We start from the raw sequence: 19,629 nt of genomic DNA on the forward strand, positions 1-19,629 counted from the left end.
GTGTAGGCCAGAATACATACAGGGTGGTTAGAATACAGCCATTGTCTTGAAGATGAGCCAGTTTGTCTTGCTTTGTACAAGTGGGAGAGTAGAGGTTGGAGTTTGTATGTGTTAAGGAATGTTACTTGGGCCTGACATATTTTGGAGAGTGTGGAGAAGTTAGTTTGCATAGACCAGAGGCATGTTTCCCACATCTGACAGCAACGGTCGTCGTGGCCGAGTGGTTAAGGCGATAGACTAGAAATCTATTGGGATCTTCCCGCGCAGGTTCGAATCCTGCCGACGACGTATTCTTTTTCACAACTGTTTTGTGACATCTTTCCTTCGTTTTTTTGCGCCTGAAGAGTACCCAAGCTGTACACAGTTGTGGCACACATCAGCTGCCACGAGAATGGCATGCCAACAGACTCGTCTTCCACGGGTAACTCGAACACAGTGCAGGTGGCTGGTCTCGGGTGCATGCATGCATGCAAAGTATATTCCACTGGGCACAAGATTATTTACTGCAAGAGACAGGTGTAGGCCAGAATACATACAGGGTGGTTAGAATACAGCCATTGTCTTGAAGATGAGCCAGTTTGTCTTGCTTTGTACAAGTGGGAGAGTAGAGGTTGGAGTTTGTATGTGTTAAGGAATGTTACTTGGGCCTGACATATTTTGGAGAGTGTGGAGAAGTTAGTTTGCATAGACCAGAGGCATGTTTCCCACATCTGACAGCAACGGTCGTCGTGGCCGAGTGGTTAAGGCGATAGACTAGAAATCTATTGGGATCTTCCCGCGCAGGTTCGAATCCTGCCGACGACGCATTCTTTTTCACAACTGTTTTGTGACATCTTTCCTTCGTTTTTTGCGCCTGAAGAGTACCCAAGCTGTACACAGTTGTGGCACACATCAGCTGCCACGAGAATGGCATGCCAACAGACTCGTCTTCCACGGGTAACTCGAACACAGTGCAGGTGGCTGGTCTCGGGTGCATGCATGCATGCAAAGTATATTCCACTGGGCACAAGATTATTTACTGCAAGAGACAGGTGTAGGCCAGAATACATACAGGGTGGTTAGAATACAGCCATTGTCTTGAAGATGAGCCAGTTTGTCTTGCTTTGTACAAGTGGGAGAGTAGAGGTTGGAGTTTGTATGTGTTAAGGAATGTTACTTGGGCCTGACATATTTTGGAGAGTGTGGAGAAGTTAGTTTGCATAGACCAGAGGCATGTTTCCCACATCTGACAGCAACGGTCGTCGTGGCCGAGTGGTTAAGGCGATAGACTAGAAATCTATTGGGATCTTCCCGCGCAGGTTCGAATCCTGCCGACGACGCATTCTTTTTCACAACTGTTTTGTGACATCTTTCCTTCGTTTTTTGCGCCTGAAGAGTACCCAAGCTGTACACAGTTGTGGCACACATCAGCTGCCACGAGAATGGCATGCCAACAGACTCGTCTTCCACGGGTAACTCGAACACAGTGCAGGTGGCTGGTCTCGGGTGCATGCATGCATGCAAAGTATATTCCACTGGGCACAAGATTATTTACTGCAGGAGGCAGGTGTAGGCCAGAATACATACAGGGTGGTTAGAATACAGCCATTGTCTTGAAGATGAGCCAGTTTGTCTTGCTTTGTACAAGTGGGAGAGTAGAGGTTGGAGTTTGTATGTGTTAAGGAATGTTACTTGGGCCTGACATATTTTGGAGAGTGTGGAGAAGTTAGTTTGCATAGACCAGAGGCATGTTTCCCACATCTGACAGCAACGGTCGTCGTGGCCGAGTGGTTAAGGCGATAGACTAGAAATCTATTGGGATCTTCCCGCGCAGGTTCGAATCCTGCCGACGACGCATTCTTTTTCACAACTGTTTTGTGACATCTTTCCTTCGTTTTTTGCGCCTGAAGAGTACCCAAGCTGTACACAGTTGTGGCACACATCAGCTGCCACGAGAATGGCATGCCAACAGACTCGTCTTCCACGGGTAACTCGAACACAGTGCAGGTGGCTGGTCTCGGGTGCATGCATGCATGCAAAGTATATTCCACTGGTCACAAGATTATTTACTGCAAGAGACAGGTGTAGGCCAGAATACATACAGGGTGGTTAGAATACAGCCATTGTCTTGAAGATGAGCCAGTTTGTCTTGCTTTGTACAAGTGGGAGAGTAGAGGTTGGAGTTTGTATGTGTTAAGGAATGTTACTTGGGCCTGACATATTTTGGAGAGTGTGGAGAAGTTAGTTTGCATAGACCAGAGGCATGTTTCCCACATCTGACAGCAACGGTCGTCGTGGCCGAGTGGTTAAGGCGATAGACTAGAAATCTATTGGGATCTTCCCGCGCAGGTTCGAATCCTGCCGACGACGTATTCTTTTTCACAACTGTTTTGTGACATCTTTCCTTCGTTTTTTTGCGCCTGAAGAGTACCCAAGCTGTACACAGTTGTGGCACACATCAGCTGCCACGAGAATGGCATGCCAACAGACTCGTCTTCCACGGGTAACTCGAACACAGTGCAGGTGGCTGGTCTCGGGTGCATGCATGCATGCAAAGTATATTCCACTGGGCACAAGATTATTTACTGCAAGAGACAGGTGTAGGCCAGAATACATACAGGGTGGTTAGAATACAGCCATTGTCTTGAAGATGAGCCAGTTTGTCTTGCTTTGTACAAGTGGGAGAGTAGAGGTTGGAGTTTGTATGTGTTAAGGAATGTTACTTGGGCCTGACATATTTTGGAGAGTGTGGAGAAGTTAGTTTGCATAGACCAGAGGCATGTTTCCCACATCTGACAGCAACGGTCGTCGTGGCCGAGTGGTTAAGGCGATAGACTAGAAATCTATTGGGATCTTCCCGCGCAGGTTCGAATCCTGCCGACGACGCATTCTTTTTCACAACTGTTTTGTGACATCTTTCCTTCGTTTTTTGCGCCTGAAGAGTACCCAAGCTGTACACAGTTGTGGCACACATCAGCTGCCACGAGAATGGCATGCCAACAGACTCGTCTTCCACGGGTAACTCGAACACAGTGCAGGTGGCTGGTCTCGGGTGCATGCATGCATGCAAAGTATATTCCACTGGGCACAAGATTATTTACTGCAAGAGACAGGTGTAGGCCAGAATACATACAGGGTGGTTAGAATACAGCCATTGTCTTGAAGATGAGCCAGTTTGTCTTGCTTTGTACAAGTGGGAGAGTAGAGGTTGGAGTTTGTATGTGTTAAGGAATGTTACTTGGGCCTGACATATTTTGGAGAGTGTGGAGAAGTTAGTTTGCATAGACCAGAGGCATGTTTCCCACATCTGACAGCAACGGTCGTCGTGGCCGAGTGGTTAAGGCGATAGACTAGAAATCTATTGGGATCTTCCCGCGCAGGTTCGAATCCTGCCGACGACGCATTCTTTTTCACAACTGTTTTGTGACATCTTTCCTTCGTTTTTTGCGCCTGAAGAGTACCCAAGCTGTACACAGTTGTGGCACACATCAGCTGCCACGAGAATGGCATGCCAACAGACTCGTCTTCCACGGGTAACTCGAACACAGTGCAGGTGGCTGGTCTCGGGTGCATGCATGCATGCAAAGTATATTCCACTGGGCACAAGATTATTTACTGCAGGAGGCAGGTGTAGGCCAGAATACATACAGGGTGGTTAGAATACAGCCATTGTCTTGAAGATGAGCCAGTTTGTCTTGCTTTGTACAAGTGGGAGAGTAGAGGTTGGAGTTTGTATGTGTTAAGGAATGTTACTTGGGCCTGACATATTTTGGAGAGTGTGGAGAAGTTAGTTTGCATAGACCAGAGGCATGTTTCCCACATCTGACAGCAACGGTCGTCGTGGCCGAGTGGTTAAGGCGATAGACTAGAAATCTATTGGGATCTTCCCGCGCAGGTTCGAATCCTGCCGACGACGCATTCTTTTTCACAACTGTTTTGTGACATCTTTCCTTCGTTTTTTGCGCCTGAAGAGTACCCAAGCTGTACACAGTTGTGGCACACATCAGCTGCCACGAGAATGGCATGCCAACAGACTCGTCTTCCACGGGTAACTCGAACACAGTGCAGGTGGCTGGTCTCGGGTGCATGCATGCATGCAAAGTATATTCCACTGGTCACAAGATTATTTACTGCAAGAGACAGGTGTAGGCCAGAATACATACAGGGTGGTTAGAATACAGCCATTGTCTTGAAGATGAGCCAGTTTGTCTTGCTTTGTACAAGTGGGAGAGTAGAGGTTGGAGTTTGTATGTGTTAAGGAATGTTACTTGGGCCTGACATATTTTGGAGAGTGTGGAGAAGTTAGTTTGCATAGACCAGAGGCATGTTTCCCACATCTGACAGCAACGGTCGTCGTGGCCGAGTGGTTAAGGCGATAGACTAGAAATCTATTGGGATCTTCCCGCGCAGGTTTGAATCCTGCTGACGACGCATTCTTTTTCACAACTGTTTTGTGACATGTTTCCTTCGTTTTTTGCGCCTGAAGAGTACCCAAGCTGTACACAGTTGTGGCACACATCAGCTGCCACGAGAATGGCATGCCAACAGACTCGTCTTCCACGGGTAACTCGAACACAGTGCAGGTGGCTGGTCTCGGGTGCATGCATGCATGCAAAGTATATTCCACTGGTCACAAGATTATTTACTGCAAGAGACAGGTGTAGGCCAGAATACATACAGGGTGGTTAGAATACAGCCATTGTCTTGAAGATGAGCCAGTTTGTCTTGCTTTGTACAAGTGGGAGAGTAGAGGTTGGAGTTTGTATGTGTTAAGGAATGTTACTTGGGCCTGACATATTTTGGAGAGTGTGGAGAAGTTAGTTTGCATAGACCAGAGGCATGTTTCCCACATCTGACAGCAACGGTCGTCGTGGCCGAGTGGTTAAGGCGATAGACTAGAAATCTATTGGGATCTTCCCGCGCAGGTTCGAATCCTGCCGACGACGCATTCTTTTTCACAACTGTTTTGTGACATCTTTCCTTCGTTTTTTGCGCCTGAAGAGTACCCAAGCTGTACACAGTTGTGGCACACATCAGCTGCCACGAGAATGGCATGCCAACAGACTCGTCTTCCACGGGTAACTCGAACACAGTGCAGGTGGCTGGTCTCGGGTGCATGCATGCATGCAAAGTATATTCCACTGGGCACAAGATTATTTACTGCAAGAGACAGGTGTAGGCCAGAATACATACAGGGTGGTTAGAATACAGCCATTGTCTTGAAGATGAGCCAGTTTGTCTTGCTTTGTACAAGTGGGAGAGTAGAGGTTGGAGTTTGTATGTGTTAAGGAATGTTACTTGGGCCTGACATATTTTGGAGAGTGTGGAGAAGTTAGTTTGCATAGACCAGAGGCATGTTTCCCACATCTGACAGCAACGGTCGTCGTGGCCGAGTGGTTAAGGCGATAGACTAGAAATCTATTGGGATCTTCCCGCGCAGGTTCGAATCCTGCCGACGACGCATTCTTTTTCACAACTGTTTTGTGACATGTTTCCTTCGTTTTTTGCGCCTGAAGAGTACCCAAGCTGTACACAGTTGTGGCACACATCAGCTGCCACGAGAATGGCATGCCAACAGACTCGTCTTCCACGGGTAACTCGAACACAGTGCAGGTGGCTGGTCTCGGGTGCATGCATGCATGCAAAGTATATTCCACTGGGCACAAGATTATTTACTGCAAGAGACAGGTGTAGGCCAGAATACATACAGGGTGGTTAGAATACAGCCATTGTCTTGAAGATGAGCCAGTTTGTCTTGCTTTGTACAAGTGGGAGAGTAGAGGTTGGAGTTTGTATGTGTTAAGGAATGTTACTTGGGCCTGACATATTTTGGAGCGTGTGGAGAAGTTAGTTTGCATAGACCAGAGGCATGTTTCCCACATCTGACAGCAACGGTCGTCGTGGCCGAGTGGTTAAGGCGATAGACTAGAAATCTATTGGGATCTTCCCGCGCAGGTTCGAATCCTGCCGACGACGCATTCTTTTTCACAACTGTTTTGTGACATCTTTCCTTCGTTTTTTGCGCCTGAAGAGTACCCAAGCTGTACACAGTTGTGGCACACATCAGCTGCCACGAGAATGGCATGCCAACAGACTCGTCTTCCACGGGTAACTCGAACACAGTGCAGGTGGCTGGTCTCGGGTGCATGCATGCATGCAAAGTATATTCCACTGGTCACAAGATTATTTACTGCAAGAGACAGGTGTAGGCCAGAATACATACAGGGTGGTTAGAATACAGCCATTGTCTTGAAGATGAGCCAGTTTGTCTTGCTTTGTACAAGTGGGAGAGTAGAGGTTGGAGTTTGTATGTGTTAAGGAATGTTACTTGGGCCTGACATATTTTGGAGAGTGTGGAGAAGTTAGTTTGCATAGACCAGAGGCATGTTTCCCACATCTGACAGCAACGGTCGTCGTGGCCGAGTGGTTAAGGCGATAGACTAGAAATCTATTGGGATCTTCCCGCGCAGGTTTGAATCCTGCCGACGACGCATTCTTTTTCACAACTGTTTTGTGACATGTTTCCTTCGTTTTTTGCGCCTGAAGAGTACCCAAGCTGTACACAGTTGTGGCACACATCAGCTGCCACGAGAATGGCATGCCAACAGACTCGTCTTCCACGGGTAACTCGAACACAGTGCAGGTGGCTGGTCTCGGGTGCATGCATGCATGCAAAGTATATTCCACTGGTCACAAGATTATTTACTGCAAGAGACAGGTGTAGGCCAGAATACATACAGGGTGGTTAGAATACAGCCATTGTCTTGAAGATGAGCCAGTTTGTCTTGCTTTGTACAAGTGGGAGAGTAGAGGTTGGAGTTTGTATGTGTTAAGGAATGTTACTTGGGCCTGACATATTTTGGAGAGTGTGGAGAAGTTAGTTTGCATAGACCAGAGGCATGTTTCCCACATCTGACAGCAACGGTCGTCGTGGCCGAGTGGTTAAGGCGATAGACTAGAAATCTATTGGGATCTTCCCGCGCAGGTTCGAATCCTGCCGACGACGCATTCTTTTTCACAACTGTTTTGTGACATCTTTCCTTCGTTTTTTGCGCCTGAAGAGTACCCAAGCTGTACACAGTTGTGGCACACATCAGCTGCCACGAGAATGGCATGCCAACAGACTCGTCTTCCACGGGTAACTCGAACACAGTGCAGGTGGCTGGTCTCGGGTGCATGCATGCATGCAAAGTATATTCCACTGGGCACAAGATTATTTACTGCAAGAGACAGGTGTAGGCCAGAATACATACAGGGTGGTTAGAATACAGCCATTGTCTTGAAGATGAGCCAGTTTGTCTTGCTTTGTACAAGTGGGAGAGTAGAGGTTGGAGTTTGTATGTGTTAAGGAATGTTACTTGGGCCTGACATATTTTGGAGAGTGTGGAGAAGTTAGTTTGCATAGACCAGAGGCATGTTTCCCACATCTGACAGCAACGGTCGTCGTGGCCGAGTGGTTAAGGCGATAGACTAGAAATCTATTGGGATCTTCCCGCGCAGGTTCGAATCCTGCCGACGACGCATTCTTTTTCACAACTGTTTTGTGACATGTTTCCTTCGTTTTTTGCGCCTGAAGAGTACCCAAGCTGTACACAGTTGTGGCACACATCAGCTGCCACGAGAATGGCATGCCAACAGACTCGTCTTCCACGGGTAACTCGAACACAGTGCAGGTGGCTGGTCTCGGGTGCATGCATGCATGCAAAGTATATTCCACTGGGCACAAGATTATTTACTGCAAGAGACAGGTGTAGGCCAGAATACATACAGGGTGGTTAGAATACAGCCATTGTCTTGAAGATGAGCCAGTTTGTCTTGCTTTGTACAAGTGGGAGAGTAGAGGTTGGAGTTTGTATGTGTTAAGGAATGTTACTTGGGCCTGACATATTTTGGAGCGTGTGGAGAAGTTAGTTTGCATAGACCAGAGGCATGTTTCCCACATCTGACAGCAACGGTCGTCGTGGCCGAGTGGTTAAGGCGATAGACTAGAAATCTATTGGGATCTTCCCGCGCAGGTTCGAATCCTGCCGACGACGCATTCTTTTTCACAACTGTTTTGTGACATCTTTCCTTCGTTTTTTGCGCCTGAAGAGTACCCAAGCTGTACACAGTTGTGGCACACATCAGCTGCCACGAGAATGGCATGCCAACAGACTCGTCTTCCACGGGTAACTCGAACACAGTGCAGGTGGCTGGTCTCGGGTGCATGCATGCATGCAAAGTATATTCCACTGGTCACAAGATTATTTACTGCAAGAGACAGGTGTAGGCCAGAATACATACAGGGTGGTTAGAATACAGCCATTGTCTTGAAGATGAGCCAGTTTGTCTTGCTTTGTACAAGTGGGAGAGTAGAGGTTGGAGTTTGTATGTGTTAAGGAATGTTACTTGGGCCTGACATATTTTGGAGAGTGTGGAGAAGTTAGTTTGCATAGACCAGAGGCATGTTTCCCACATCTGACAGCAACGGTCGTCGTGGCCGAGTGGTTAAGGCGATAGACTAGAAATCTATTGGGATCTTCCCGCGCAGGTTCGAATCCTGCCGACGACGCATTCTTTTTCACAACTGTTTTGTGACATGTTTCCTTCGTTTTTTGCGCCTGAAGAGTACCCAAGCTGTACACAGTTGTGGCACACATCAGCTGCCACGAGAATGGCATGCCAACAGACTCGTCTTCCACGGGTAACTCGAACACAGTGCAGGTGGCTGGTCTCGGGTGCATGCATGCATGCAAAGTATATTCCACTGGTCACAAGATTATTTACTGCAAGAGACAGGTGTAGGCCAGAATACATACAGGGTGGTTAGAATACAGCCATTGTCTTGAAGATGAGCCAGTTTGTCTTGCTTTGTACAAGTGGGAGAGTAGAGGTTGGAGTTTGTATGTGTTAAGGAATGTTACTTGGGCCTGACATATTTTGGAGAGTGTGGAGAAGTTAGTTTGCATAGACCAGAGGCATGTTTCCCACATCTGACAGCAACGGTCGTCGTGGCCGAGTGGTTAAGGCGATAGACTAGAAATCTATTGGGATCTTCCCGCGCAGGTTCGAATCCTGCCGACGACGCATTCTTTTTCACAACTGTTTTGTGACATGTTTCCTTCGTTTTTTGCGCCTGAAGAGTACCCAAGCTGTACACAGTTGTGGCACACATCAGCTGCCACGAGAATGGCATGCCAACAGACTCGTCTTCCACGGGTAACTCGAACACAGTGCAGGTGGCTGGTCTCGGGTGCATGCATGCATGCAAAGTATATTCCACTGGGCACAAGATTATTTACTGCAAGAGACAGGTGTAGGCCAGAATACATACAGGGTGGTTAGAATACAGCCATTGTCTTGAAGATGAGCCAGTTTGTCTTGCTTTGTACAAGTGGGAGAGTAGAGGTTGGAGTTTGTATGTGTTAAGGAATGTTACTTGGGCCTGACATATTTTGGAGAGTGTGGAGAAGTTAGTTTGCATAGACCAGAGGCATGTTTCCCACATCTGACAGCAACGGTCGTCGTGGCCGAGTGGTTAAGGCGATAGACTAGAAATCTATTGGGATCTTCCCGCGCAGGTTCGAATCCTGCCGACGACGCATTCTTTTTCACAACTGTTTTGTGACATCTTTCCTTCGTTTTTTGCGCCTGAAGAGTACCCAAGCTGTACACAGTTGTGGCACACATCAGCTGCCACGAGAATGGCATGCCAACAGACTCGTCTTCCACGGGTAACTCGAACACAGTGCAGGTGGCTGGTCTCGGGTGCATGCATGCATGCAAAGTATATTCCACTGGGCACAAGATTATTTACTGCAAGAGACAGGTGTAGGCCAGAATACATACAGGGTGGTTAGAATACAGCCATTGTCTTGAAGATGAGCCAGTTTGTCTTGCTTTGTACAAGTGGGAGAGTAGAGGTTGGAGTTTGTATGTGTTAAGGAATGTTACTTGGGCCTGACATATTTTGGAGCGTGTGGAGAAGTTAGTTTGCATAGACCAGAGGCATGTTTCCCACATCTGACAGCAACGGTCGTCGTGGCCGAGTGGTTAAGGCGATAGACTAGAAATCTATTGGGATCTTCCCGCGCAGGTTCGAATCCTGCCGACGACGCATTCTTTTTCACAACTGTTTTGTGACATCTTTCCTTCGTTTTTTGCGCCTGAAGAGTACCCAAGCTGTACACAGTTGTGGCACACATCAGCTGCCACGAGAATGGCATGCCAACAGACTCGTCTTCCACGGGTAACTCGAACACAGTGCAGGTGGCTGGTCTCGGGTGCATGCATGCATGCAAAGTATATTCCACTGGGCACAAGATTATTTACTGCAAGAGACAGGTGTAGGCCAGAATACATACAGGGTGGTTAGAATACAGCCATTGTCTTGAAGATGAGCCAGTTTGTCTTGCTTTGTACAAGTGGGAGAGTAGAGGTTGGAGTTTGTATGTGTTAAGGAATGTTACTTGGGCCTGACATATTTTGGAGAGTGTGGAGAAGTTAGTTTGCATAGACCAGAGGCATGTTTCCCACATCTGACAGCAACGGTCGTCGTGGCCGAGTGGTTAAGGCGATAGACTAGAAATCTATTGGGATCTTCCCGCGCAGGTTCGAATCCTGCCGACGACGCATTCTTTTTCACAACTGTTTTGTGACATCTTTCCTTCGTTTTTTGCGCCTGAAGAGTACCCAAGCTGTACACAGTTGTGGCACACATCAGCTGCCACGAGAATGGCATGCCAACAGACTCGTCTTCCACGGGTAACTCGAACACAGTGCAGGTGGCTGGTCTCGGGTGCATGCATGCATGCAAAGTATATTCCACTGGGCACAAGATTATTTACTGCAAGAGACAGGTGTAGGCCAGAATACATACAGGGTGGTTAGAATACAGCCATTGTCTTGAAGATGAGCCAGTTTGTCTTGCTTTGTACAAGTGGGAGAGTAGAGGTTGGAGTTTGTATGTGTTAAGGAATGTTACTTGGGCCTGACATATTTTGGAGCGTGTGGAGAAGTTAGTTTGCATAGACCAGAGGCATGTTTCCCACATCTGACAGCAACGGTCGTCGTGGCCGAGTGGTTAAGGCGATAGACTAGAAATCTATTGGGATCTTCCCGCGCAGGTTCGAATCCTGCCGACGACGCATTCTTTTTCACAACTGTTTTGTGACATCTTTCCTTCGTTTTTTGCGCCTGAAGAGTACCCAAGCTGTACACAGTTGTGGCACACATCAGCTGCCACGAGAATGGCATGCCAACAGACTCGTCTTCCACGGGTAACTCGAACACAGTGCAGGTGGCTGGTCTCGGGTGCATGCATGCATGCAAAGTATATTCCACTGGTCACAAGATTATTTACTGCAAGAGACAGGTGTAGGCCAGAATACATACAGGGTGGTTAGAATACAGCCATTGTCTTGAAGATGAGCCAGTTTGTCTTCCTTTGTACAAGTGGGAGAGTAGAGGTTGGAGTTTGTATGTGTTAAGGAATGTTACTTGGGCCTGACATATTTTGGAGCGTGTGGAGAAGTTAGTTTGCATAGACCAGAGGCATGTTTCCCACATCTGACAGCAACGGTCGTCGTGGCCGAGTGGTTAAGGCGATAGACTAGAAATCTATTGGGATCTTCCCGCGCAGGTTCGAATCCTGCCGACGACGCATTCTTTTTCACAACTGTTTTGTGACATCTTTCCTTCGTTTTTTGCGCCTGAAGAGTACCCAAGCTGTACACAGTTGTGGCACACATCAGCTGCCACGAGAATGGCATGCCAACAGACTCGTCTTCCACGGGTAACTCGAACACAGTGCAGGTGGCTGGTCTCGGGTGCATGCATGCATGCAAAGTATATTCCACTGGTCACAAGATTATTTACTGCAAGAGACAGGTGTAGGCCAGAATACATACAGGGTGGTTAGAATACAGCCATTGTCTTGAAGATGAGCCAGTTTGTCTTGCTTTGTACAAGTGGGAGAGTAGAGGTTGGAGTTTGTATGTGTTAAGGAATGTTACTTGGGCCTGACATATTTTGGAGAGTGTGGAGAAGTTAGTTTGCATAGACCAGAGGCATGTTTCCCACATCTGACAGCAACGGTCGTCGTGGCCGAGTGGTTAAGGCGATAGACTAGAAATCTATTGGGATCTTCCCGCGCAGGTTTGAATCCTGCCGACGACGCATTCTTTTTCACAACTGTTTTGTGACATGTTTCCTTCGTTTTTTGCGCCTGAAGAGTACCCAAGCTGTACACAGTTGTGGCACACATCAGCTGCCACGAGAATGGCATGCCAACAGACTCGTCTTCCACGGGTAACTCGAACACAGTGCAGGTGGCTGGTCTCGGGTGCATGCATGCATGCACAAGATTATTTACTGCAAGAGACAGGTGTAGGCCAGAATACATACAGGGTGGTTAGAATACAGCCATTGTCTTGAAGATGAGCCAGTTTGTCTTGCTTTGTACAAGTGGGAGAGCAGAGGTTGGAGTTTGTATGTGTTAAGGAATGTTACTTGGGCCTGACATATTTTGGAGAGTGTGGAGAAGTTAGTTTGCATAGACCAGAGGCATGTTTCCCACATCTGACAGCAACGGTCGTCGTGGCCGAGTGGTTAAGGCGATAGACTAGAAATCTATTGGGATCTTCCCGCGCAGGTTCGAATCCTGCCGACGACGCATTCTTTTTCACAACTGTTTTGTGACATGTTTCCTTCGTTTTTTGCGCCTGAAGAGTACCCAAGCTGTACACAGTTGTGGCACACATCAGCTGCCACGAGAATGGCATGCCAACAGACTCGTCTTCCACGGGTAACTCGAACACAGTGCAGGTGGCTGGTCTCGGGTGCATGCATGCATGCAAAGTATATTCCACTGGGCACAAGATTATTTACTGCAAGAGACAGGTGTAGGCCAGAATACATACAGGGTGGTTAGAATACAGCCATTGTCTTGAAGATGAGCCAGTTTGTCTTGCTTTGTACAAGTGGGAGAGTAGAGGTTGGAGTTTGTATGTGTTAAGGAATGTTACTTGGGCCTGACATATTTTGGAGCGTGTGGAGAAGTTAGTTTGCATAGACCAGAGGCATGTTTCCCACATCTGACAGCAACGGTCGTCGTGGCCGAGTGGTTAAGGCGATAGACTAGAAATCTATTGGGATCTTCCCGCGCAGGTTCGAATCCTGCCGACGACGCATTCTTTTTCACAACTGTTTTGTGACATCTTTCCTTCGTTTTTTGCGCCTGAAGAGTACCCAAGCTGTACACAGTTGTGGCACACATCAGCTGCCACGAGAATGGCATGCCAACAGACTCGTCTTCCACGGGTAACTCGAACACAGTGCAGGTGGCTGGTCTCGGGTGCATGCATGCATGCAAAGTATATTCCACTGGGCACAAGATTATTTACTGCAAGAGACAGGTGTAGGCCAGAATACATACAGGGTGGTTAGAATACAGCCATTGTCTTGAAGATGAGCCAGTTTGTCTTGCTTTGTACAAGTGGGAGAGTAGAGGTTGGAGTTTGTATGTGTTAAGGAATGTTACTTGGGCCTGACATATTTTGGAGCGTGTGGAGAAGTTAGTTTGCATAGACCAGAGGCATGTTTCCCACATCTGACAGCAACGGTCGTCGTGGCCGAGTGGTTAAGGCGATAGACTAGAAATCTATTGGGATCTTCCCGCGCAGGTTCGAATCCTGCCGACGACGCATTCTTTTTCACAACTGTTTTGTGACATCTTTCCTTCGTTTTTTGCGCCTGAAGAGTACCCAAGCTGTACACAGTTGTGGCACACATCAGCTGCCACGAGAATGGCATGCCAACAGACTCGTCTTCCACGGGTAACTCGAACACAGTGCAGGTGGCTGGTCTCGGGTGCATGCATGCATGCAAAGTATATTCCACTGGGCACAAGATTATTTACTGCAAGAGACAGGTGTAGGCCAGAATACATACAGGGTGGTTAGAATACAGCCATTGTCTTGAAGATGAGCCAGTTTGTCTTGCTTTGTACAAGTGGGAGAGTAGAGGTTGGAGTTTGTATGTGTTAAGGAATGTTACTTGGGCCTGACATATTTTGGAGCGTGTGGAGAAGTTAGTTTGCATAGACCAGAGGCATGTTTCCCACATCTGACAGCAACGGTCGTCGTGGCCGAGTGGTTAAGGCGATAGACTAGAAATCTATTGGGATCTTCCCGCGCAGGTTCGAATCCTGCCGACGACGCATTCTTTTTCACAACTGTTTTGTGACATCTTTCCTTCGTTTTTTGCGCCTGAAGAGTACCCAAGCTGTACACAGTTGTGGCACACATCAGCTGCCACGATAATGGCATGCCAACAGACTCGTCTTCCACGGGTAACTCGAACACAGTGCAGGTGGCTGGTCTCGGGTGCATGCATGCATGCAAAGTATATTCCACTGGGCACAAGATTATTTACTGCAAGAGACAGGTGTAGGCCAGAATACATACAGGGTGGTTAGAATACAGCCATTGTCTTGAAGATGAGCCAGTTTGTCTTGCTTTGTACAAGTGGGAGAGTAGAGGTTGGAGTTTGTATGTGTTAAGGAATGTTACTTGGGCCTGACATATTTTGGAGAGTGTGGAGAAGTTAGTTTGCATAGACCAGAGGCATGTTTCCCACATCTGACAGCAACGGTCGTCGTGGCCGAGTGGTTAAGGCGATAGACTAGAAATCTATTGGGATCTTCCCGCGCAGGTTCGAATCCTGCCGACGACGCATTCTTTTTCACAACTGTTTTGTGACATCTTTCCTTCGTTTTTTGCGCCTGAAGAGTACCCAAGCTGTACACAGTTGTGGCACACATCAGCTGCCACGAGAATGGCATGCCAACAGACTCGTCTTCCACGGGTAACTCGAACACAGTGCAGGTGGCTGGTCTCGGGTGCATGCATGCATGCAAAGTATATTCCACTGGGCACAAGATTATTTACTGCAAGAGACAGGTGTAGGCCAGAATACATACAGGGTGGTTAGAATACAGCCATTGTCTTGAAGATGAGCCAGTTTGTCTTCCTTTGTACAAGTGGGAGAGTAGAGGTTGGAGTTTGTATGTGTTAAGGAATGTTACTTGGGCCTGACATATTTTGGAGCGTGTGGAGAAGTTAGTTTGCATAGACCAGAGGCATGTTTCCCACATCTGACAGCAACGGTCGTCGTGGCCGAGTGGTTAAGGCGATAGACTAGAAATCTATTGGGATCTTCCCGCGCAGGTTCGAATCCTGCCGACGACGCATTCTTTTTCACAACTGTTTTGTGACATCTTTCCTTCGTTTTTTGCGCCTGAAGAGTACCCAAGCTGTACACAGTTGTGGCACACATCAGCTGCCACGAGAATGGCATGCCAACAGACTCGTCTTCCACGGGTAACTCGAACACAGTGCAGGTGGCTGGTCTCGGGTGCATGCATGCATGCAAAGTATATTCCACTGGTCACAAGATTATTTACTGCAAGAGACAGGTGTAGGCCAGAATACATACAGGGTGGTTAGAATACAGCCATTGTCTTGAAGATGAGCCAGTTTGTCTTGCTTTGTACAAGTGGGAGAGTAGAGGTTGGAGTTTGTATGTGTTAAGGAATGTTACTTGGGCCTGACATATTTTGGAGAGTGTGGAGAAGTTAGTTTGCATAGACCAGAGGCATGTTTCCCACATCTGACAGCAACGGTCGTCGTGGCCGAGTGGTTAAGGCGATAGACTAGAAATCTATTGGGATCTTCCCGCGCAGGTTTGAATCCTGCCGACGACGCATTCTTTTTCACAACTGTTTTGTGACATGTTTCCTTCGTTTTTTGCGCCTGAAGAGTACCCAAGCTGTACACAGTTGTGGCACACATCAGCTGCCACGAGAATGGCATGCCAACAGACTCGTCTTCCACGGGTAACTCGAACACAGTGCAGGTGGCTGGTCTCGGGTGCATGCATGCATGCAAAGTATATTCCACTGGTCACAAGATTATTTACTGCAAGAGACAGGTGTAGGCCAGAATACATACAGGGTGGTTAGAATACAGCCATTGTCTTGAAGATGAGCCAGTTTGTCTTGCTTTGTACAAGTGGGAGAGTAGAGGTTGGAGTTTGTATGTGTTAAGGAATGTTACTTGGGCCTGACATATTTTGGAGAGTGTGGAGAAGTTAGTTTGCATAGACCAGAGGCATGTTTCCCACATCTGACAGCAACGGTCGTCGTGGCCGAGTGGTTAAGGCGATAGACTAGAAATCTATTGGGATCTTCCCGCGCAGGTTCGAATCCTGCCGACGACGCATTCTTTTTCACAACTGTTTTGTGACATGTTTCCTTCGTTTTTTGCGCCTGAAGAGTACCCAAGCTGTACACAGTTGTGGCACACATCAGCTGCCACGAGAATGGCATGCCAACAGACTCGTCTTCCACGGGTAACTCGAACTCAGTGCAGGTGGCTGGTCTCGGGTGCATGCATGCATGCAAAGTATATTCCACTGGGCACAAGATTATTTACTGCAAGAGACAGGTGTAGGCCAGAATACATACAGGGTGGTTAGAATACAGCCATTGTCTTGAAGATGAGCCAGTTTGTCTTGCTTTGTACAAGTGGGAGAGTAGAGGTTGGAGTTTGTATGTGTTAAGGAATGTTACTTGGGCCTGACATATTTTGGAGCGTGTGGAGAAGTTAGTTTGCATAGACCAGAGGCATGTTTCCCACATCTGACAGCAACGGTCGTCGTGGCCGAGTGGTTAAGGCGATAGACTAGAAATCTATTGGGATCTTCCCGCGCAGGTTCGAATCCTGCCGACGACGCATTCTTTTTCACAACTGTTTTGTGACATCTTTCCTTCGTTTTTTGCGCCTGAAGAGTACCCAAGCTGTACACAGTTGTGGCACACATCAGCTGCCACGAGAATGGCATGCCAACAGACTCGTCTTCCACGGGTAACTCGAACACAGTGCAGGTGGCTGGTCTCGGGTGCATGCATGCATGCAAAGTATATTCCACTGGGCACAAGATTATTTACTGCAAGAGACAGGTGTAGGCCAGAATACATACAGGGTGGTTAGAATACAGCCATTGTCTTGAAGATGAGCCAGTTTGTCTTGCTTTGTACAAGTGGGAGAGTAGAGGTTGGAGTTTGTATGTGTTAAGGAATGTTACTTGGGCCTGACATATTTTGGAGCGTGTGGAGAAGTTAGTTTGCATAGACCAGAGGCATGTTTCCCACATCTGACAGCAACGGTCGTCGTGGCCGAGTGGTTAAGGCGATAGACTAGAAATCTATTGGGATCTTCCCGCGCAGGTTCGAATCCTGCCGACGACGCATTCTTTTTCACAACTGTTTTGTGACATCTTTCCTTCGTTTTTTGCGCCTGAAGAGTACCCAAGCTGTACACAGTTGTGGCACACATCAGCTGCCACGAGAATGGCATGCCAACAGACTCGTCTTCCACGGGTAACTCGAACACAGTGCAGGTGGCTGGTCTCGGGTGCATGCATGCATGCAAAGTATATTCCACTGGGCACAAGATTATTTACTGCAAGAGACAGGTGTAGGCCAGAATACATACAGGGTGGTTAGAATACAGCCATTGTCTTGAAGATGAGCCAGTTTGTCTTGCTTTGTACAAGTGGGAGAGTAGAGGTTGGAGTTTGTATGTGTTAAGGAATGTTACTTGGGCCTGACATATTTTGGAGAGTGTGGAGAAGTTAGTTTGCATAGACCAGAGGCATGTTTCCCACATCTGACAGCAACGGTCGTCGTGGCCGAGTGGTTAAGGCGATAGACTAGAAATCTATTGGGATCTTCCCGCGCAGGTTCGAATCCTGCCGACGACGCATTCTTTTTCACAACTGTTTTGTGACATCTTTCCTTCGTTTTTTGCGCCTGAAGAGTACCCAAGCTGTACACAGTTGTGGCACACATCAGCTGCCACGAGAATGGCATGCCAACAGACTCGTCTTCCACGGGTAACTCGAACACAGTGCAGGTGGCTGGTCTCGGGTGCATGCATGCATGCAAAGTATATTCCACTGGGCACAAGATTATTTACTGCAAGAGACAGGTGTAGGCCAGAATACATACAGGGTGGTTAGAATACAGCCATTGTCTTGAAGATGAGCCAGTTTGTCTTGCTTTGTACAAGTGGGAGAGTAGAGGTTGGAGTTTGTATGTGTTAAGGAATGTTACTTGGGCCTGACATATTTTGGAGCGTGTGGAGAAGTTACTTTGCATAGACCAGAGGCATGTTTCCCACATCTGACAGCAACGGTCGTCGTGGCCGAGTGGTTAAGGCGATAGACTAGAAATCTATTGGGATCTTCCCGCGCAGGTTCGAATCCTGCCGACGACGCATTCTTTTTCACAACTGTTTTGTGACATGTTTCCTTCGTTTTTTGCGCCTGAAGAGTACCCAAGCTGTACACAGTTGTGGCACACATCAGCTGCCACGAGAATGGCATGCCAACAGACTCGTCTTCCACGGGTAACTCGAACACAGTGCAGGTGGCTGGTCTCGGGTGCATGCATGCATGCAAAGTATATTCCACTGGGCACAAGATTATTTACTGCAAGAGACAGGTGTAGGCCAGAATACATACAGGGTGGTTAGAATACAGCCATTGTCTTGAAGATGAGCCAGTTTGTCTTGCTTTGTACAAGTGGGAGAGTAGAGGTTGGAGTTTGTATGTGTTAAGGAATGTTACTTGGGCCTGACATATTTTGGAGAGTGTGGAGAAGTTACTTTGCATAGACCAGAGGCATGTTTCCCACATCTGACAGCAACGGTCGTCGTGGCCGAGTGGTTAAGGCGATAGACTAGAAATCTATTGGGATCTTCCCGCGCAGGTTCGAATCCTGCCGACGACGCATTCTTTTTCACAACTGTTTTGTGACATCTTTCCTTCGTTTTTTGCGCCTGAAGAGTACCCAAGCTGTACACAGTTGTGGCACACATCAGCTGCCACGAGAATGGCATGCCAACAGACTCGTCTTCCACGGGTAACTCGAACACAGTGCAGGTGGCTGGTCTCGGGTGCATGCATGCATGCAAAGTATATTCCACTGGGCACAAGATTATTTACTGCAAGAGACAGGTGTAGGCCAGAATACATACAGGGTGGTTAGAATACAGCCATTGTCTTGAAGATGAGCCAGTTTGTCTTGCTTTGTACAAGTGGGAGAGTAGAGGTTGGAGTTTGTATGTGTTAAGGAATGTTACTTGGGCCTGACATATTTTGGAGCGTGTGGAGAAGTTAGTTTGCATAGACCAGAGGCATGTTTCCCACATCTGACAGCAACGGTCGTCGTGGCCGAGTGGTTAAGGCGATAGACTAGAAATCTATTGGGATCTTCCCGCGCAGGTTCGAATCCTGCCGACGACGCATTCTTTTTCACAACTGTTTTGTGACATCTTTCCTTCGTTTTTTGCGCCTGAAGAGTACCCAAGCTGTACACAGTTGTGGCACACATCAGCTGCCACGAGAATGGCATGCCAACAGACTCGTCTTCCACGGGTAACTCGAACACAGTGCAGGTGGCTGGTCTCGGGTGCATGCATGCATGCAAAGTATATTCCACTGGGCACAAGATTATTTACTGCAAGAGACAGGTGTAGGCCAGAATACATACAGGGTGGTTAGAATACAGCCATTGTCTTGAAGATGAGCCAGTTTGTCTTACTTTGT

The 19,629-nt window shown here is 47.7% G+C and overlaps 34 non-coding genes across 34 annotated transcripts; all 34 read left to right on the plus strand.

The window, feature by feature from the left end:
• Positions 1–206: 206 nt before the first annotated feature.
• Positions 207–288, plus strand: Trnas-aga (transfer RNA serine (anticodon AGA)). Its single transcript has one exon. It is a non-coding gene; the product is annotated as a tRNA-Ser (tRNA).
• Positions 289–722: 434 nt separating this feature from the next.
• On the plus strand, positions 723–804 carry Trnas-aga (transfer RNA serine (anticodon AGA)). The gene has a single exon. It is a non-coding gene; the product is annotated as a tRNA-Ser (tRNA).
• Positions 805–1,237: 433 nt separating this feature from the next.
• On the plus strand, positions 1,238–1,319 carry Trnas-aga (transfer RNA serine (anticodon AGA)). The gene has a single exon. It is a non-coding gene; the product is annotated as a tRNA-Ser (tRNA).
• Positions 1,320–1,752: 433 nt separating this feature from the next.
• On the plus strand, positions 1,753–1,834 carry Trnas-aga (transfer RNA serine (anticodon AGA)). Its single transcript has one exon. It is a non-coding gene; the product is annotated as a tRNA-Ser (tRNA).
• Positions 1,835–2,267: 433 nt separating this feature from the next.
• Positions 2,268–2,349, plus strand: Trnas-aga (transfer RNA serine (anticodon AGA)). The gene has a single exon. It is a non-coding gene; the product is annotated as a tRNA-Ser (tRNA).
• Positions 2,350–2,783: 434 nt separating this feature from the next.
• Positions 2,784–2,865, plus strand: Trnas-aga (transfer RNA serine (anticodon AGA)). Its single transcript has one exon. It is a non-coding gene; the product is annotated as a tRNA-Ser (tRNA).
• A 433-nt stretch (positions 2,866–3,298) lies between these two features.
• On the plus strand, positions 3,299–3,380 carry Trnas-aga (transfer RNA serine (anticodon AGA)). The gene has a single exon. It is a non-coding gene; the product is annotated as a tRNA-Ser (tRNA).
• A 433-nt stretch (positions 3,381–3,813) lies between these two features.
• Trnas-aga (transfer RNA serine (anticodon AGA)) lies at positions 3,814–3,895 on the plus strand. The gene has a single exon. It is a non-coding gene; the product is annotated as a tRNA-Ser (tRNA).
• Positions 3,896–4,843: 948 nt separating this feature from the next.
• Positions 4,844–4,925, plus strand: Trnas-aga (transfer RNA serine (anticodon AGA)). Its single transcript has one exon. It is a non-coding gene; the product is annotated as a tRNA-Ser (tRNA).
• A 433-nt stretch (positions 4,926–5,358) lies between these two features.
• On the plus strand, positions 5,359–5,440 carry Trnas-aga (transfer RNA serine (anticodon AGA)). The gene has a single exon. It is a non-coding gene; the product is annotated as a tRNA-Ser (tRNA).
• A 433-nt stretch (positions 5,441–5,873) lies between these two features.
• Positions 5,874–5,955, plus strand: Trnas-aga (transfer RNA serine (anticodon AGA)). Its single transcript has one exon. It is a non-coding gene; the product is annotated as a tRNA-Ser (tRNA).
• A 948-nt stretch (positions 5,956–6,903) lies between these two features.
• On the plus strand, positions 6,904–6,985 carry Trnas-aga (transfer RNA serine (anticodon AGA)). The gene has a single exon. It is a non-coding gene; the product is annotated as a tRNA-Ser (tRNA).
• Positions 6,986–7,418: 433 nt separating this feature from the next.
• Trnas-aga (transfer RNA serine (anticodon AGA)) lies at positions 7,419–7,500 on the plus strand. The gene has a single exon. It is a non-coding gene; the product is annotated as a tRNA-Ser (tRNA).
• A 433-nt stretch (positions 7,501–7,933) lies between these two features.
• On the plus strand, positions 7,934–8,015 carry Trnas-aga (transfer RNA serine (anticodon AGA)). Its single transcript has one exon. It is a non-coding gene; the product is annotated as a tRNA-Ser (tRNA).
• A 433-nt stretch (positions 8,016–8,448) lies between these two features.
• Positions 8,449–8,530, plus strand: Trnas-aga (transfer RNA serine (anticodon AGA)). Its single transcript has one exon. It is a non-coding gene; the product is annotated as a tRNA-Ser (tRNA).
• A 433-nt stretch (positions 8,531–8,963) lies between these two features.
• Trnas-aga (transfer RNA serine (anticodon AGA)) lies at positions 8,964–9,045 on the plus strand. The gene has a single exon. It is a non-coding gene; the product is annotated as a tRNA-Ser (tRNA).
• Positions 9,046–9,478: 433 nt separating this feature from the next.
• On the plus strand, positions 9,479–9,560 carry Trnas-aga (transfer RNA serine (anticodon AGA)). The gene has a single exon. It is a non-coding gene; the product is annotated as a tRNA-Ser (tRNA).
• A 433-nt stretch (positions 9,561–9,993) lies between these two features.
• Positions 9,994–10,075, plus strand: Trnas-aga (transfer RNA serine (anticodon AGA)). The gene has a single exon. It is a non-coding gene; the product is annotated as a tRNA-Ser (tRNA).
• A 433-nt stretch (positions 10,076–10,508) lies between these two features.
• Positions 10,509–10,590, plus strand: Trnas-aga (transfer RNA serine (anticodon AGA)). The gene has a single exon. It is a non-coding gene; the product is annotated as a tRNA-Ser (tRNA).
• A 433-nt stretch (positions 10,591–11,023) lies between these two features.
• On the plus strand, positions 11,024–11,105 carry Trnas-aga (transfer RNA serine (anticodon AGA)). The gene has a single exon. It is a non-coding gene; the product is annotated as a tRNA-Ser (tRNA).
• A 433-nt stretch (positions 11,106–11,538) lies between these two features.
• On the plus strand, positions 11,539–11,620 carry Trnas-aga (transfer RNA serine (anticodon AGA)). The gene has a single exon. It is a non-coding gene; the product is annotated as a tRNA-Ser (tRNA).
• Positions 11,621–12,549: 929 nt separating this feature from the next.
• Positions 12,550–12,631, plus strand: Trnas-aga (transfer RNA serine (anticodon AGA)). The gene has a single exon. It is a non-coding gene; the product is annotated as a tRNA-Ser (tRNA).
• A 433-nt stretch (positions 12,632–13,064) lies between these two features.
• Trnas-aga (transfer RNA serine (anticodon AGA)) lies at positions 13,065–13,146 on the plus strand. Its single transcript has one exon. It is a non-coding gene; the product is annotated as a tRNA-Ser (tRNA).
• Positions 13,147–13,579: 433 nt separating this feature from the next.
• On the plus strand, positions 13,580–13,661 carry Trnas-aga (transfer RNA serine (anticodon AGA)). Its single transcript has one exon. It is a non-coding gene; the product is annotated as a tRNA-Ser (tRNA).
• A 433-nt stretch (positions 13,662–14,094) lies between these two features.
• Positions 14,095–14,176, plus strand: Trnas-aga (transfer RNA serine (anticodon AGA)). Its single transcript has one exon. It is a non-coding gene; the product is annotated as a tRNA-Ser (tRNA).
• A 433-nt stretch (positions 14,177–14,609) lies between these two features.
• On the plus strand, positions 14,610–14,691 carry Trnas-aga (transfer RNA serine (anticodon AGA)). The gene has a single exon. It is a non-coding gene; the product is annotated as a tRNA-Ser (tRNA).
• A 433-nt stretch (positions 14,692–15,124) lies between these two features.
• Positions 15,125–15,206, plus strand: Trnas-aga (transfer RNA serine (anticodon AGA)). Its single transcript has one exon. It is a non-coding gene; the product is annotated as a tRNA-Ser (tRNA).
• Positions 15,207–16,154: 948 nt separating this feature from the next.
• Trnas-aga (transfer RNA serine (anticodon AGA)) lies at positions 16,155–16,236 on the plus strand. Its single transcript has one exon. It is a non-coding gene; the product is annotated as a tRNA-Ser (tRNA).
• Positions 16,237–16,669: 433 nt separating this feature from the next.
• On the plus strand, positions 16,670–16,751 carry Trnas-aga (transfer RNA serine (anticodon AGA)). The gene has a single exon. It is a non-coding gene; the product is annotated as a tRNA-Ser (tRNA).
• A 433-nt stretch (positions 16,752–17,184) lies between these two features.
• On the plus strand, positions 17,185–17,266 carry Trnas-aga (transfer RNA serine (anticodon AGA)). The gene has a single exon. It is a non-coding gene; the product is annotated as a tRNA-Ser (tRNA).
• A 433-nt stretch (positions 17,267–17,699) lies between these two features.
• Positions 17,700–17,781, plus strand: Trnas-aga (transfer RNA serine (anticodon AGA)). The gene has a single exon. It is a non-coding gene; the product is annotated as a tRNA-Ser (tRNA).
• Positions 17,782–18,214: 433 nt separating this feature from the next.
• Positions 18,215–18,296, plus strand: Trnas-aga (transfer RNA serine (anticodon AGA)). The gene has a single exon. It is a non-coding gene; the product is annotated as a tRNA-Ser (tRNA).
• Positions 18,297–18,729: 433 nt separating this feature from the next.
• Positions 18,730–18,811, plus strand: Trnas-aga (transfer RNA serine (anticodon AGA)). The gene has a single exon. It is a non-coding gene; the product is annotated as a tRNA-Ser (tRNA).
• Positions 18,812–19,244: 433 nt separating this feature from the next.
• On the plus strand, positions 19,245–19,326 carry Trnas-aga (transfer RNA serine (anticodon AGA)). The gene has a single exon. It is a non-coding gene; the product is annotated as a tRNA-Ser (tRNA).
• Positions 19,327–19,629: the final 303 nt, after the last annotated feature.

Source organism: Haliotis asinina, chromosome 16 (genome assembly GCF_037392515.1).
Source record: "Haliotis asinina isolate JCU_RB_2024 chromosome 16, JCU_Hal_asi_v2, whole genome shotgun sequence".
NCBI lineage: Eukaryota > Metazoa > Mollusca > Gastropoda > Lepetellida > Haliotidae > Haliotis > Haliotis asinina.